The following is a 13524-nucleotide window of genomic DNA, read 5'->3' on the forward strand; positions in this document are numbered from 1 at the left end:
CCACTTAGATGTCTATTCTGTACGGTGCTGACATGCAACAAAATGTAAACCTCCCATAAAAGTAAAAGAAAATGTAAATTATAATTCAATAAACAAAGAGAGATTTCAGAACTGGGAAAAGGCCTTGGATTATATTTAAAACGAGCTCTCTGAAACAAAATTGCAGACAGAGAAAGATGTGCAGAGGTACCCAGGCAGGGCATGCACAGCTGACCTCAGTAAGTCTGCAGCAGGACTTTGCTGTGGGCGTTCACCCCAGTAATTCCTCCTTGTCTTTCCCCTTGCAGCCCAACAAACTCACCGTGGGGAACTCAGTTCAGTGCAAGATCACTCCCACACCTCCTGACAGTACCTATTGAAATATCATTCTGGCTTTCAGGAGAACAAATTCTCTGCCCAAGCATAAGGCAGGTGTGATGGGGCCAGACAGAGGTGTCAGCATCCAAGCTGGTCCTTCCCATCAAGGGGAGAGGAACAGGATGGGACTTGTTCACTGCTGAAGTGGACATTTAAATTGGGGTGGATGAATTGCTCCTAAAGGCACTCCTTTGTCTCACTTGGCTACAGTGGGAGCCTGGGGGACAGCACTGAGGTGGAGGTGACAGCAAACATCCGAGGAGCTGAACGCCAATGGCAGGGATACCTGCTCTCTGGGACTGCCCACATCTCTCTGTGAGGACTCCAGCAGGTAACCAGGGCTCCCCGGTGCTCAGTGCATGGCTCCTGGAGCTGGTAGCTAGGGCAAGCAGTACAGATTAAAGGAAACCAGGCTGCTTTAATTCATCCCAGGGTCTCGGCTCTCCTTAAATCACCAATCTGTACAGTCAACCACAGCCTGCCTGCACATTCATATAAATCAAGCCTGAACAAAATATGGACAGAAGAGCTGAGTTTCATGCACTAATTCAAGAAGCAGCCTGGATGATAGAATGTGAAATTAAAATGCATCCTTCCCCCAGCTCCCTGTTTCACCCCTCTGTCCCATTCCAGCAGTAAACTCCAGCACAGCCAGCATCCCATAACCAGGGGCAAGGTGTGATGGGTGGACCCAGGCAGCACAGCCAAAACACAGAAATGTCCCCATCACCTCCAGGCTCTTGATTTATGTGGGTGGGGAGCTGTCGTGTGAGACAGATGAGAGCTTCATGATGAGGGCCAGTTCTGTTGCGAGGGTCAGTACTATTTCGATGGCTTCAAGATGCTCTAATTATAGTGCTGGGGTGGCTGGAGGCTGCCAGGTGAGGAACGGGAATATAGAGTCCTCCTGTGGCACAGGAACCGTGTGGTAATACTGCTTATTTCTTTGTTCTCGGTTGCTTAACTGACTCAGGGACAAAACCTTGAGGAAGGAAAAGCGACTTTAAGCTTATAATTGAGCCCCAGGAATGCTGCATGTATATATAATTAGACACTTAGGAAAAAGTCAAGGAGCCTCGTGTTTATTACGCTGGCTCCATCTCCCGTGCTTTTGGCACAGGGGTTTTTCAGCTGTGCTCCAGGCAGTTGCCTGAGCTGTTAAATATCCTTCACCAGGATAAACAGCCCAGGAAGCCCTGCAGCTCACTCGAGCTCAGTGCCATTGGTGTCTCTTCCAGAGGGCTCAGGCAAGTACATGACTTTATATATACTGAGCTATTCCTCTCTGCTACCTGCTCCATGCTCTGCTTTGCCTCACTGCAAAACCACTGCGGGGTTGCGCTTTGGTGTTGCGGGTTCTCTAGCAGCTTTTCCCTTGGGTTTTATGCTCTGATTTCTCCTGGTGTGCTCTCTTGGAACAGCCAAGAGAAGCCTTTGGCAGTAGCTTCTCAGAGCTGTCCCCTGCCCCGGGGTCCCTGCGGGTTTTGGGGTTATCAGTCAGACAACCCCAGCACTCAGCTCTGCTGCTGGCTTCTGCAAGTTGCTTTGGTGACTGCTGCCTCAGTTTCCCCTGCTGGGAAAAAAAAAAAAAATAAAATAAAATAAAATAAAAAGGCAGCACAGAGCTAGCTGAAACAGGGTGAAACACGCTCAGGGACTTTGATGAAAACAGCAGTCAGCTATGGGAAACAGATTCCTTGCTATCACTAATAATCCGCCTCTCGGGACTGCAACCCCTCCCTTCCCTGCAGCAGCTTTCCCCATGCCTTGCTGCGCCAGGGTCTCCCAAATTACTCCAGAGATCCCCATGCCCTGTGACACACCTCCACCTCTCCTGTACTTAAGCAGCCTCTCCTCCAACTATCTTTTTCAGAAACTCAGAGGGGCACAATGCCTTCTCTTTTCTTTCTTTTTTTTTTTTTTCCCCCCCAAGAAACTCCCCTTAGATGCTTGCTGTAGGCTTAGGATCCCTCCCCTCCCTACCTGCAGCAGTCAGGGCACTGCTGCTGGGAGCCCTGGGAGCACATCAAATGTCTGATAAATCAGTGATTTCCCTAGCTATTCCCACCTAGGGGACATGATGCTTGTTCCTCTTTTTTATCTTCCTTCTTTTTCTTTCTTTTTTTTTTTCTGTAGTTGTCCAAACAATCACACCATGCGTTGTGATAGTTTCTTTCTTTCTTTCTTTCTTTCTTTCTTTCTTTCTTTCTTTCTTTCTTTCTTTCTTTCTTTCTTTCTTTCTTTCTTTCTTTCTTTCCTCTTTTCTTTCTTTCTTTCTTTTTCTTTCTTTCTTTCTTTCTTTCTTTCTTTCTTTCTTTCTTTCTTTCTTTCTTTCTTTCTTTCTTTCCTCTTTTCTTTCTTTCTTTCTTTCCTCTTTTCTTTCTTTCTTTCTTTCTTTCTTTCTTTCTTTCTTTCTTTCTTTCTTTCTTTCTTTCTTTCTTTCTTTCTTTCTTTCTTTCTTTCTCTTCTTTTTCTTCCTTCCTTCCTTCCTTCCTTCCTTCCTTCCTTCCTTCCTTCCTTCCACTCTTCTTTTTCTTTTTTTCTTTTTTTTTTTTTTTTTCTTTTTTAATTAGAGTAATAAGAAGGAGCTGGGAATCGATATCTGGTGTAATGCTAGTGCACTGGAGAAGTATCAAGGACACTTTGGGATCTGTTTGTTGTACCACTACTCAAGATGGAATCAATAGCCTAAAATCGGAGACACTGAAAACAATATAGTGTAAATGCAGCTAAAATCAGATACACTGATACCCTTTAATTCTAGCCAAGACTGTGTTTAATCAAAACCAGGCTAAATTTATCCCAGATGTAACTCCAGCAACTGCAGTAAACATCAGAGCAGAAAGGAGTTGAGCCCCTTTTCTCTTCCTTACTGACAAACAATTTATGGAAGCTGCAAAACTGCTGATGCAAGCACAAGTACAAGAGGGCAGAAATGCACAGCAGTCCCCTCTCAGTGGTCACCATGGCTGCTGGGCTTCATTCCAGTCTATTTACAAATTATTAAACATAGTGACCACAGCTTCATGTTTTGAAATCAGGAAGACAAAGAATCCATTTTTATTACTTTATTAACCTTTTTTATATTTAGCTGAGTAATAAAACTACTCAACTGTGTGTAGAAATCTCGATTAAAATTTGCCCTAGCTCCAAGAGGCACACAGACAAATGCTCCAGTAGTTATCTAAGTTGGTGTCCTGGTAAAAGCTTTGCTCTGCTATCAGATTCTGTTGTGCAGTACATAGATCCCTACTTTACAGGCAGCACCATTTCAGGAGGTAGTTTGAAAGCTTTCGGGCTCTCCCAATGATTGCTTTGCTTTTCTTTCACAGCAATTACAGCCCCTTCATTTAATTTCAATGGAAACTTTAGTGTTTTAGACCTTGCCCATGCAGCTGAATGATCATCTCTGGATCTTATTTCCAGTCCTCAGGAGGACCGGTTTTGATGACCTAGTCTGATTACAGCATCTTTGACAGCTTTAAAGGAATTTGCTCGGGGGAAGACGACAGCTGCTGCTCTGATGAAGGATTTTTCTGAGCAGGCCTCCCAAGCAAGACGTGTCAGCATGAGATGCTGCCTACGCTTTTCATCATGACCAACAGGTATGTCTAAAAAAGGTTTTGTGTTCTTGCCAGCTTAGGCTGGTGTGGAGAAAGCCTCTATCATAAAAACTGCTTCACCTGCTTTTGTCCAAACTCTGCAGCTTCTTGGCTTGCTTTTCCTTACATTTTATGTTCAGCCTCTCTGGAAGCTGAGGTCCAGACCTTTAGTCTTCTGTAAACTGGCATTGCTCCTTTGGTTTATAAAGTCTCTGGTGCAGGTACAGCCTCTTCACCAACATCTGTAACTCCTGTGTTGCCCTGGTCTTAAACAAGAGTAATGAAAATGAGCATATTATTTATGATCGATAATAACCACTATTAGGAGCAGCAATAAAGTTTATTTGCAGGCTTTTTTGAATAGAACCAGTACAAAGACAATATGGGAAGCTGCTCCTCTAGAGCCTGTTTTTTCATTAGTGTTTAGAATAACACAGGTAACAGTTCAGATCCCCCCCCCACACACACACCAAAAAATACACTTTGTACAGAAACGAGGTGTGAGCCTCTCCCAGTGCATGGATCAGGAAAGCTCTATGTACCTTTCCTAGAGCCATTCCCAAACCCTGTAACTACCTTCCATTTTGCTCATATAAAGTGTCTAGAGTGAATGTGTCATTATTTAGGTAGTTTTGCAATAGAAGATTTTGACAAGTATCTGAAATGCATAGTTTTATATATGCATCCTGGAGCAGCTGCTTTACCTTTGGGGAGAGCAAATTAATGAGTTCAGATACAAAAGGTTTGGTGAATCTTTTAGGTCGTGCACACTCCTTGGGCCAGAGCTGCTAGTGTATAGTCTGTTGGACAGAGCCAAGATTTGGGGAACTCATCCCCAAGGCATCACCACCCCTGATTTCATGCAAAGAAACTCCCCTGTTAACAGGTGGCTCAAAGGACTGAGGGCTGCTTGGTACATGGGACCACTGGCTTCTTCTCTCCAGGGCTAGTCCATCTCCTCTGCTAAACAATGCCTCACATCCAGCTCTGGGCTCACAAGTTTCAGTGACATAAACTACCAGTTCCACCTCCTCTAATTCCTCTTCTTTTTTTTCACCTCCCTACACTTCTTATTTAAGTTGTACTTCTCTAGAAAAAGGAGAAGCAGTGCTGTTTCTGTGTCTTGTGAGTGTTTGATTTCCACTTGGTGAATGCAAGGAGCTGAAGCTGAAGCAAGGAACATCCTTTCAAAGATGGCAGGGTTTTTTTTTGCTCCGCAAACCCCCAGCTTTGATCAGCCTGACACTTAGTAAGTAACTCAGTAAGAAGAGATATTCTCTTATTCTTGTCTCAGGGGTGCTTTTTGGATGTTCTTTAGCTGAGGGACACTTTGTGCATCCAAGAAAAACTTACAGGCTTCAAGAAAGCCTGTCTCTCTCAATTTGCTCACCTATCAGAAACAGGAGAGGCACCCAGCAGGGGGCTCACCCATGCTCTCCAGGAGCAACCAGGTCTGCAGCACTTGCTGCCACCATGGCAAGTGCCAGGTAAAGTCACTCAGCACATCCCAGAGGAACCTAGGCCAGATGAAGAGTGGGCAGGCTTCAGGGCTTAGAAATGAGAACCAGGTGTCCTTGTGCAGAGATGGCTGGATGTGAGGAAAATTCATTTAAAAGAAGGAAGTGTGAAGCAGACAGATACTTTCTTCACTCATGTACTGCAAGCAGAGTGTATTATTCAGAAGATTATGCTGTGTGTCGGTGCATTGTGAATGCCAAAATGCTGGAAATTCACTAGTTGTAATATGCTAGTGATAGCAGACAAGCCAGTGGGAATGTGACAGATGAAATTACTTGGCTGCTTGGCAGAAGCCAGTAAAGCCAGAGTTCGAGAGAGCAGAGTGCCAACCTCACAGGCAGACTGTGCCCCTTGCATTAAAGTGACTTCAGTCAGAGGAAAATAAAATTTATTGCCCTAATCAGGCAAGAAACTTGATATCTGTGTTTTGGATTCAATGGTTCCTTGCCCCAGTCTTTGTGTTTCTCATCACTTCACTTAACCAAAGAGCAAATGTTATACACATGCACTAACAAGTTTCCATTCACTGCAATATCTTTGTAGGTGTGTAAGTGGAAAGGCAGCTTGACCCAAAGTGCCCTAACAGATATGTTTTGCTTTTAATGGAGATTTATCAGTCCCACAGATGTGAGTAGCAGAGATGAAATCCTGCCTGGGTTCCACATGCAGAACTCTTAATTGGAATCAGCAGCACCCATGGTTGTACAGTGGGGCAAGATCAGATCTCCTCTAATGCTCTTTTAAAGCTGATATAAAGATTTGTAGGGCAAGTATGCCATTCAAATAGAAGGAAACTGCTCTGTAAAGAAGACTTATACCATCCCTTACTAATAGTATTTTTTGTTTTGTTTTGGGATGTCAAATACGTCCATCAGGGAAGCTGACACAATTTTCCAGCTCCAGCACTATTAATGCAGCAAGTGACAAAGCTTGCCAAATCTGGAAGCATCAGGAAAAGGTATTTCAGTCCCATAGTCTGAAACTCAGGGCTGATGAGCTGGAGTCAGGAGAGCAAGAGAGGTCTTTTTCTGGTAAGGAGGAGTAGTGGCATCACCTTTCCATCATATTCACTTTAGAGCTAGAATGACTCTTTTGTGGTCCAAAAGGGGTCTAATTTTTTTCCAGCTCTCCAATACACAAGGAGAAATATCAGCCCTAAGTAGAGAGCATAAGGGCACTTCAGCCTCCATACTTGTCCTAGAAATGTTTGCTGCACAAGGTGTAATCCATGCATGAGAAAATGCAAGGCACTGAGCAGGTTTTGCTTGCATTAGGGAATAGCTATGTTGTCAAAATCATGATAGAACAAGAGCTCAGTTTCAGTCCTTCTCCCTTCAGACACCAGTAATTCACAATCTCTATAACTGTCCTGTGAAGCTGATTCCTTTCTTTTGCATTTACCTCGATTTAAAAGAAAAGGCATTGTAATGTCCACTCCTTCATTGAGGTGCCTGTTTGAAAGGCTTATACATTTGAGATTACGAAAAATATGCTGATGAAAATAAAATGCTCCATATTAAAAATAAAAATAAAAATAAAAATAAAATTAAAAATAAAAATAAAAATAAATGAAAAAGATGGTATGTTGAAAAAGAGTTGGTTCTTAGCAACATACTAATTTAAGGTGAGAGGCTTTCTGTTCCTATCCCAGACCAAATTTCTGATAAGAATTAAGTAGAGAAAAGTAGAAAAACAGAGAGGGCTCTAACTATTAACAAGGCAGCTAGTAACAGGCTGGTAAAGCTACTAGCAAGGGCATCTTCTCATAAAATCATCAAATGGCTTGTGTTGGCAGGGATCTTAAAGATCATCCAGATACAACCCCCCTGCCATGGGCAGGGACACCTCCCACTAGAACAGGTTGCTCAAAGTCCTTTATTTTAAGGATCTGATCCAAAACTGTCAGGGACCAAGGCTGGACCCAGTTCCACACTCGCCAGTCCAAGCCTGTCCTGTTCTTAGCCACCCTTCTGTGAGACACCAACTGACCTGGCACAAGCAGGTCCCCCCCAACACTCCTGCAGACATGCTAAAGGATGCTCTGCTTGGAACAAAACCACAATTGAAATCTTCAGCTTACTTGTGCAAAAAATAGCTGGCTTTCAGCCTGACTTATATATTCTAATGAGCACAAGTGTTCTTTGATCTACTGTCTGAATTTTTCCTTGTTTAGTTTCCTTGTCCCAGCTTAAATTGAGATCCAAGTGAATATATGTTCCAGAAGCACTTGGCCAGATTTGGAAATTGTACCAATTATTCTTTGTTAAAACCGTTTGTTTTACTCTGAAAACACCATCCTCCAGGGTGTGGAGAGGTGGAGGAAAGAGTCTCACACGCTAATTACAAGAAATTAAATCCAAAACAAATATCAGCTTTAATAGACTTTAATATATTTAACATTACTGTAAAGTGTCTGCCAATGACAGCAGGATTTGACACTTGCTTTTTATATTCATCATGCAGTATCACCATCCAAGCTCCTTCAAATTCATGCATATTTCACTCATTTGGGCTTTTCTCATGCTTCGATCCATTATTCTCTCCAGTTTTCTGTTCTCCTTTCATGTCACTAATCTAATCTAATCCCCTTCCAAGGTGACACCACAAATGGAGCTCAAAAGCATTTACATCAGGGCTTTCAAATCATCTTATGCAGTGGTGCCTGTGTCTAGGTGCTTTATGATTCCCTTGGCTTCTTCCCTTCCCACCGCTGTAAGTCCCACTCGCTGCCCTTCTCAGGACCAGTCTGGCATTAACAGCTTCCAGGTTTCTAAAATCCATTCAGAACAGACCATGGGCCTGCAGAAATCAACGGGAGCCTTTTGATATCTCTTGGATTTAGACAAGGCTGCTAATCCCCATTTTAGGCTATATCCTGCAATTATCCTAGTCTGATTTCTCTGCTGGTCAAAACTCACATGAGTAAATGAGGAATCATTACAGAAAGCCCCAGTCAACACAACAGAGAGCACAAAGTCATTGCTGCTGAAATAAAGCTACTGAAGATAATTCTGCTTTTGCTGTTTCTGGGGGTTTTTCTTTTCATTATATATTTATTTATTTATTTATAATTTTTGGCCCCTCTTTTTATTTCATGCCAGCTCAGCCATCCACCTGCTGGCTGTGGGTTCATGTTTCTCAGCCATCTCCTGGCTGGTGGCAGCCCTGCCATCAGCAACCACCCAGTTGCTTTAAGGAGAGGTTTCAGTTCCACTCCTTTTTGTTGCTAAAATATGATGAACGTGTGATAAAAGCTGACTCAGAATGACCTCACTCACTTCAGCTCTGTCTCCCACATTCAGCATCAACAGGGCTGACTGATATGGAAACACTGAGCTAACAGCAGTTATTAGCATTCGGTTACTTGGTAACTCTTATTCAATCAATACATGTTTTACATTTTAGATCCCAGTGGCAGGATGAACAGAACGAAGGGGAAAACCTCAGGTGGAATAAACCTAATGGTTTATGGGATATTTCCAAAGTAAAAATGCATGTTGAATCACAAATAATGGCTTGGCTGTAATCTCAGGAGTCTAATTATGAAATGGATGTGGAATCATTCTGTAATTATTTAGAAAGTTCGTTTCAGCAGCACAGAAATTCTCTCTTTTTGCTATATATCATCACAAGTACATTGTGGTTGTTTGTAACATCTACCCAGAAAGACCCATGAATAAGAGAGGCAATTTTAAGAGATGGAGACAGATCCATGCCTTTATAAATCAATGGATTCATGCCAAGGATGAATTAAGACCAGGTTCCTCAACAGAGTTAAATCATTTCTAGCCAGTTACAGCAGAGCAGAAATCAGTCTGCCCTGCACTTGGGACCTTCTCACCACAATGCAAAATCTTGCTATGCATTTTGCATGGTGCTTGTGTATTTGCCCTGGAGAAGAGCTCAGCTGAAAAACCAGAGCAAGCTCCTGCACGCTGTAGATTTGGAACTGGTGCTGCAACCCCAGGTAGATGATCAGCACCCCAAGGTACCTGCTACATCCACAAACACAGCCAGGGTGCTGGCTTCAGAAGTAAATTTTGTTGTGTTGGATCAGACAGCTACATGTGATGTGACCATGACAAATCTAATTCTGGCAAATACTGGCAATCCATGCCTGCATTTCCTGGATAAGTAGCCCCAGGTCTGCCTACCTGCTTCAAAGGGGAATTTACAGCTATAGGTCATTAGGAAAACTGCAGGGTAGAAATATATAAATGCAGAAGAGACTGTCTCTGTGGGAGAATAACCTTGTAGTTCCTTCATATAGCACCACAAGAACTGGAGATGCTGTGCTTTGGGCTGAACAAACTGCCCTTCCTGGGGGACAAACACACTGGGGTACATGGGACTCTGAGCATCACAAGAATTAGGGATTATATGAAAAGATAAACTGATTGCTATCAGTGCACCTGGCTACACACATATGACCATTCATTGCTCTGTCTCCATTGTGCTTCATGGCTGACTTTTTTCCAGTTCCTCAGAAACACCCCATTTTGGAGTGACCATCAGAAGACAGGCTAACCAAGACCCTTCTGTCATGGAATGCATATGGAAATGCACAGTCCAAAGGACTGATTTTTGTCTTGAGGTTGGAATTTATGCAGTGCTTTCCTTTCTGGAAGGTCTGAGGAGTAGAAACAGTGCCGTATGACACCTCATGGGTGTTCTGCACATTTCAGCAGTAAATCTGCTTCTCCAGAGGCAGAAAAAAGAAGAAGGAACACAGCTAATGATGCTCTGTGGGGCAATTCACCTTTTTATTTCCTGATGTATTCCCTGACTGGTGGAAAATCACTCTTGGCAAACACAAAACTTACCTTGCTGCCAAAAGGTGCATCTCTAAATTATTAATCAAGAGCACACAGAACCACGAAAGGTGGAATATTGAACAAAGGCTCAATTGACACTCTGGAAGTTGAAGAAGATATGGAAGACTTCCTTCTAATTTATTTATTCCTTTTCTGTTCTGTTATCCTGATATGCTGCTTCCAGTTACCATTGCACCCTGCACTGTATGGTATTACGTGATTTTGTTTTCAGATTGTTGGAGATAAAGTTACTTCATTATTAATATATATGCACTGTGCATATCCATAAATATTGAATATATATGTGTATGTAAACCTACTAGAAGTGTTAATAGTTAAGATAAACTAAGTCCATTATCACAATGAGTGACTATTTCTATGACCCTATTTGCAATAAAACCAGATTCAATGATATGAGAAAATTGCTAGGTTTCAAAATAATTGAACCAGGCCAGACGAATCCCCACAAAGGCATCATTTACAAAGTACTTTGCTTGTCTAAAATATTTATTCCTGCAGAAGGAAATGGAAAAAGAGTTCATATGGTTACACAGCTATCCTCTGAGCGTAAAATTGTTTTATCATGTTATGTTTATTTCCTAGACATCTTCCATTGGGGTGTTACACGAAAATACTGGCTGTGCAGTTAGTTCCTTTGTGTGGACTGTTCGTACTTATTCACTGGGAAGTCAATCATGTTTTGTTCAGGCTTGTTTTATTTTTCTGCTGAGCAAACAGTTAAGCAACTCTTTTCTTGTAAAAACTTATTTGCATATACAATGTGAGCCATTCAAAGTCGGCACAACAGATATTTGACATGTCTTTGCTTTCTCTCTCATGTAACACTGGAAGTAGTAGAGTTTGTCCTCAAAAAGGGGAATTTGCTTATTAAGACTGCAGTATATTGGTCACGCTTAAGGGCTCCATCAGTAGTTACAGATCTTTTCAGTTTGTCTCGTATTAAAAGCCTGGATAGATTTTTACTATTAAATGGTCACAGCAAAATGCTTCCAAGCAATCTACAGACAAATAATTTCTCCCAGCAATTATCCACTGAATAAATCTGAATAATGAATATGTTCACAAAAGTCACTATGTATTTGTGAACAATTAGCAGAAAGAAATAGAGGTGACACTCCTCAGCTAACAATTCATTTATGAATTCTTTGTCCAGCTTTGGTTCTGACATGTGTTGCGAGAAATGAGATCAAAGCCTAGATGAAAAATTACTTCAAAAAGGAGGGCAATGTTAAGGGAAATTCTTCCAGCTTCCAGAGCAGAAATTGTTCCAGTATTGTAACTATTATTTTTTTACCAATGATTTCAGAAACTAGGAAAGTTATCTTCCCCGAATTCTTCACTTCATGCATGAAACTGTGCTTTATTCCTAATCTATATCCAATTTTAGGTGGTTAAATTGCAATCAAAAGCACTTAGCAGGAATGGATCCATCCCTGTTATGAGATTTGAACTCCTGACATCTTTATCCACTGGAACTTGAGTGCCCAGGTAACTACAAATTATTCAAGCATTTACAACTATCACTATCAATATAATTAACAGGTTGAGGAAAAAAAAAAAAAAAAGCAAAAAAAAAAAAAAAAAGCAAGAATGGTGCTATTAAATGATCATTCCTAACATTTAGATGGGAATCTTTCATTAAAATATTTATAAGATGCCTAATATTTTTTCAATCAAATTAATAGAAAAAAAAATTGTACTTGAGGGGAATCTCTGGAACTGAAAAGAGTTCTGACATTGAAAAGTACAAATGAGCCATTTAGAATTAAAAACAGACAAACAATCAAACAAAAACCAACAACTTTTCTTCTGGGGGTTTTAAAGACAATCTCAAAAAATTCTGATAAAAAAAAAAAAAAAAGGCCTTTGTTTTCAATAAGATCAGATTCATTGAAAAAGATAAGAATAGGGTTTCTCATTCAGGTCTAAAAGATTTAAAAGATTATGAGCTCTTTGCCTCTGTTTTCAGGAATAAGAGGCTACAAAAGACCTTTTTTATGTGACTTGATGTATGACGCTAGTAAAAATGAATGAGACTATTCATGTAGGGTAAGAGAGAGGGAGATGAATATTAGGCTTTGACTTCCCTTTTCCCACCTCCACCTGTATTTTTGGCCACAGTAGGCATATAAAATCCTTCTTATATTATTTAGTAGCAAGTGATTATCATGATGGGAGCAAGGAGGAACCAGATAAGCTGGAGGGTCACCATTTGAAAGGTTTTGTCACCTCTTTGTTTAGGATCTACCATGAGCAAAGTTTTGAAAAATGACTTTTCCCTACCAAAAGCTCAGCTTAGATATCCCAAAAATAACCGATGTGAAACACTTGCAGGACACACCAGAAAGGGGATTTTGAGAACGTTTTACAAGCCTTGCAGCTGTGAGCCGGTTACAGCATGAGGAAAAGCCCTCCAACACACCAATGTACAGGAAAGAGAAGGTAAGGTGTTTTTGTCTGGGAGGTTTTTAGACACAGTGCATTCAGTGAAATGCCCCAGGCCAGTAAAATGTGACTCCCTCCATGCTGACACTGCTTTCAGTGATGAAAAGGGAAAGGGTTGAGGACAGCAGGTCTTCCAAGCATCAAAGACCCATGCAGAGACTGGGTCTTGGTGCCAGTGGCCACATCTTGCAACCCTTGCTTCACAGGGTAGGTGAAAAATGATGGCCTGGTCTAAGCATGCACAGCTGTAATAGAGAACAACACTGGGGTCTTCTCTGCCATTTTGCAGTGAAGTCCCTTGTGAAAGGAGCAATGCCAGGGTCCCACCTTGAGACATTCCATCTAACTTGGAAAATTACACAAAACTGGATTTTTTTTAGACAGTTCACGGCAAATAAATAGCTCCAAGAAAAGAACAACAAAAAAAAATCCTCAAGCTTGTGCTTGTAGAGACAATAAACCACCATATTTCAGCAGTCATGGCAGGTATTTCTGGCTGGAAATTGTATATTTAATGATGACCAGCCTTCAGCATTTGACAAGGGGCTGTTAAAGCCTGTTGAACAGTAAATCACCTCTCTTCTCTATCAATAATCTTATTATAATATCTGTAGAAATGTCTAATGTTCAAATCTCACTTTATTACTCTAATAATGGATCTAATTTGTAAGACATATAAAGTGAGGCCATAACTGTGCTGGAGGGAGATATATGTGAACCCACTACATCTATAACATTTCCTCATGGCTTTTGTCCACATAGTTCTG

The 13524-nt window shown here is 41.5% G+C and overlaps 1 long non-coding RNA gene across 1 annotated transcript; it reads left to right on the forward strand.

Annotated features, from left to right (window-relative positions):
* Positions 1 to 1175: 1175 nt before the first annotated feature.
* Positions 1176 to 12934, forward strand: LOC311437262. The gene is made up of 4 exons (XR_014693393.1): positions 1176 to 1604; positions 3784 to 3962; positions 11700 to 11800; positions 12647 to 12934. It is a non-coding gene; the product is annotated as an uncharacterized lncRNA (long non-coding RNA).
* The last annotated feature ends 590 nt before the right edge of the window (positions 12935 to 13524 follow it).

Source organism: Aythya ferina, assembly GCF_964211825.1.
Source record: "Aythya ferina genome assembly, chromosome: 5".
Classification (NCBI taxonomy): Eukaryota; Metazoa; Chordata; class Aves; order Anseriformes; family Anatidae; genus Aythya; species Aythya ferina.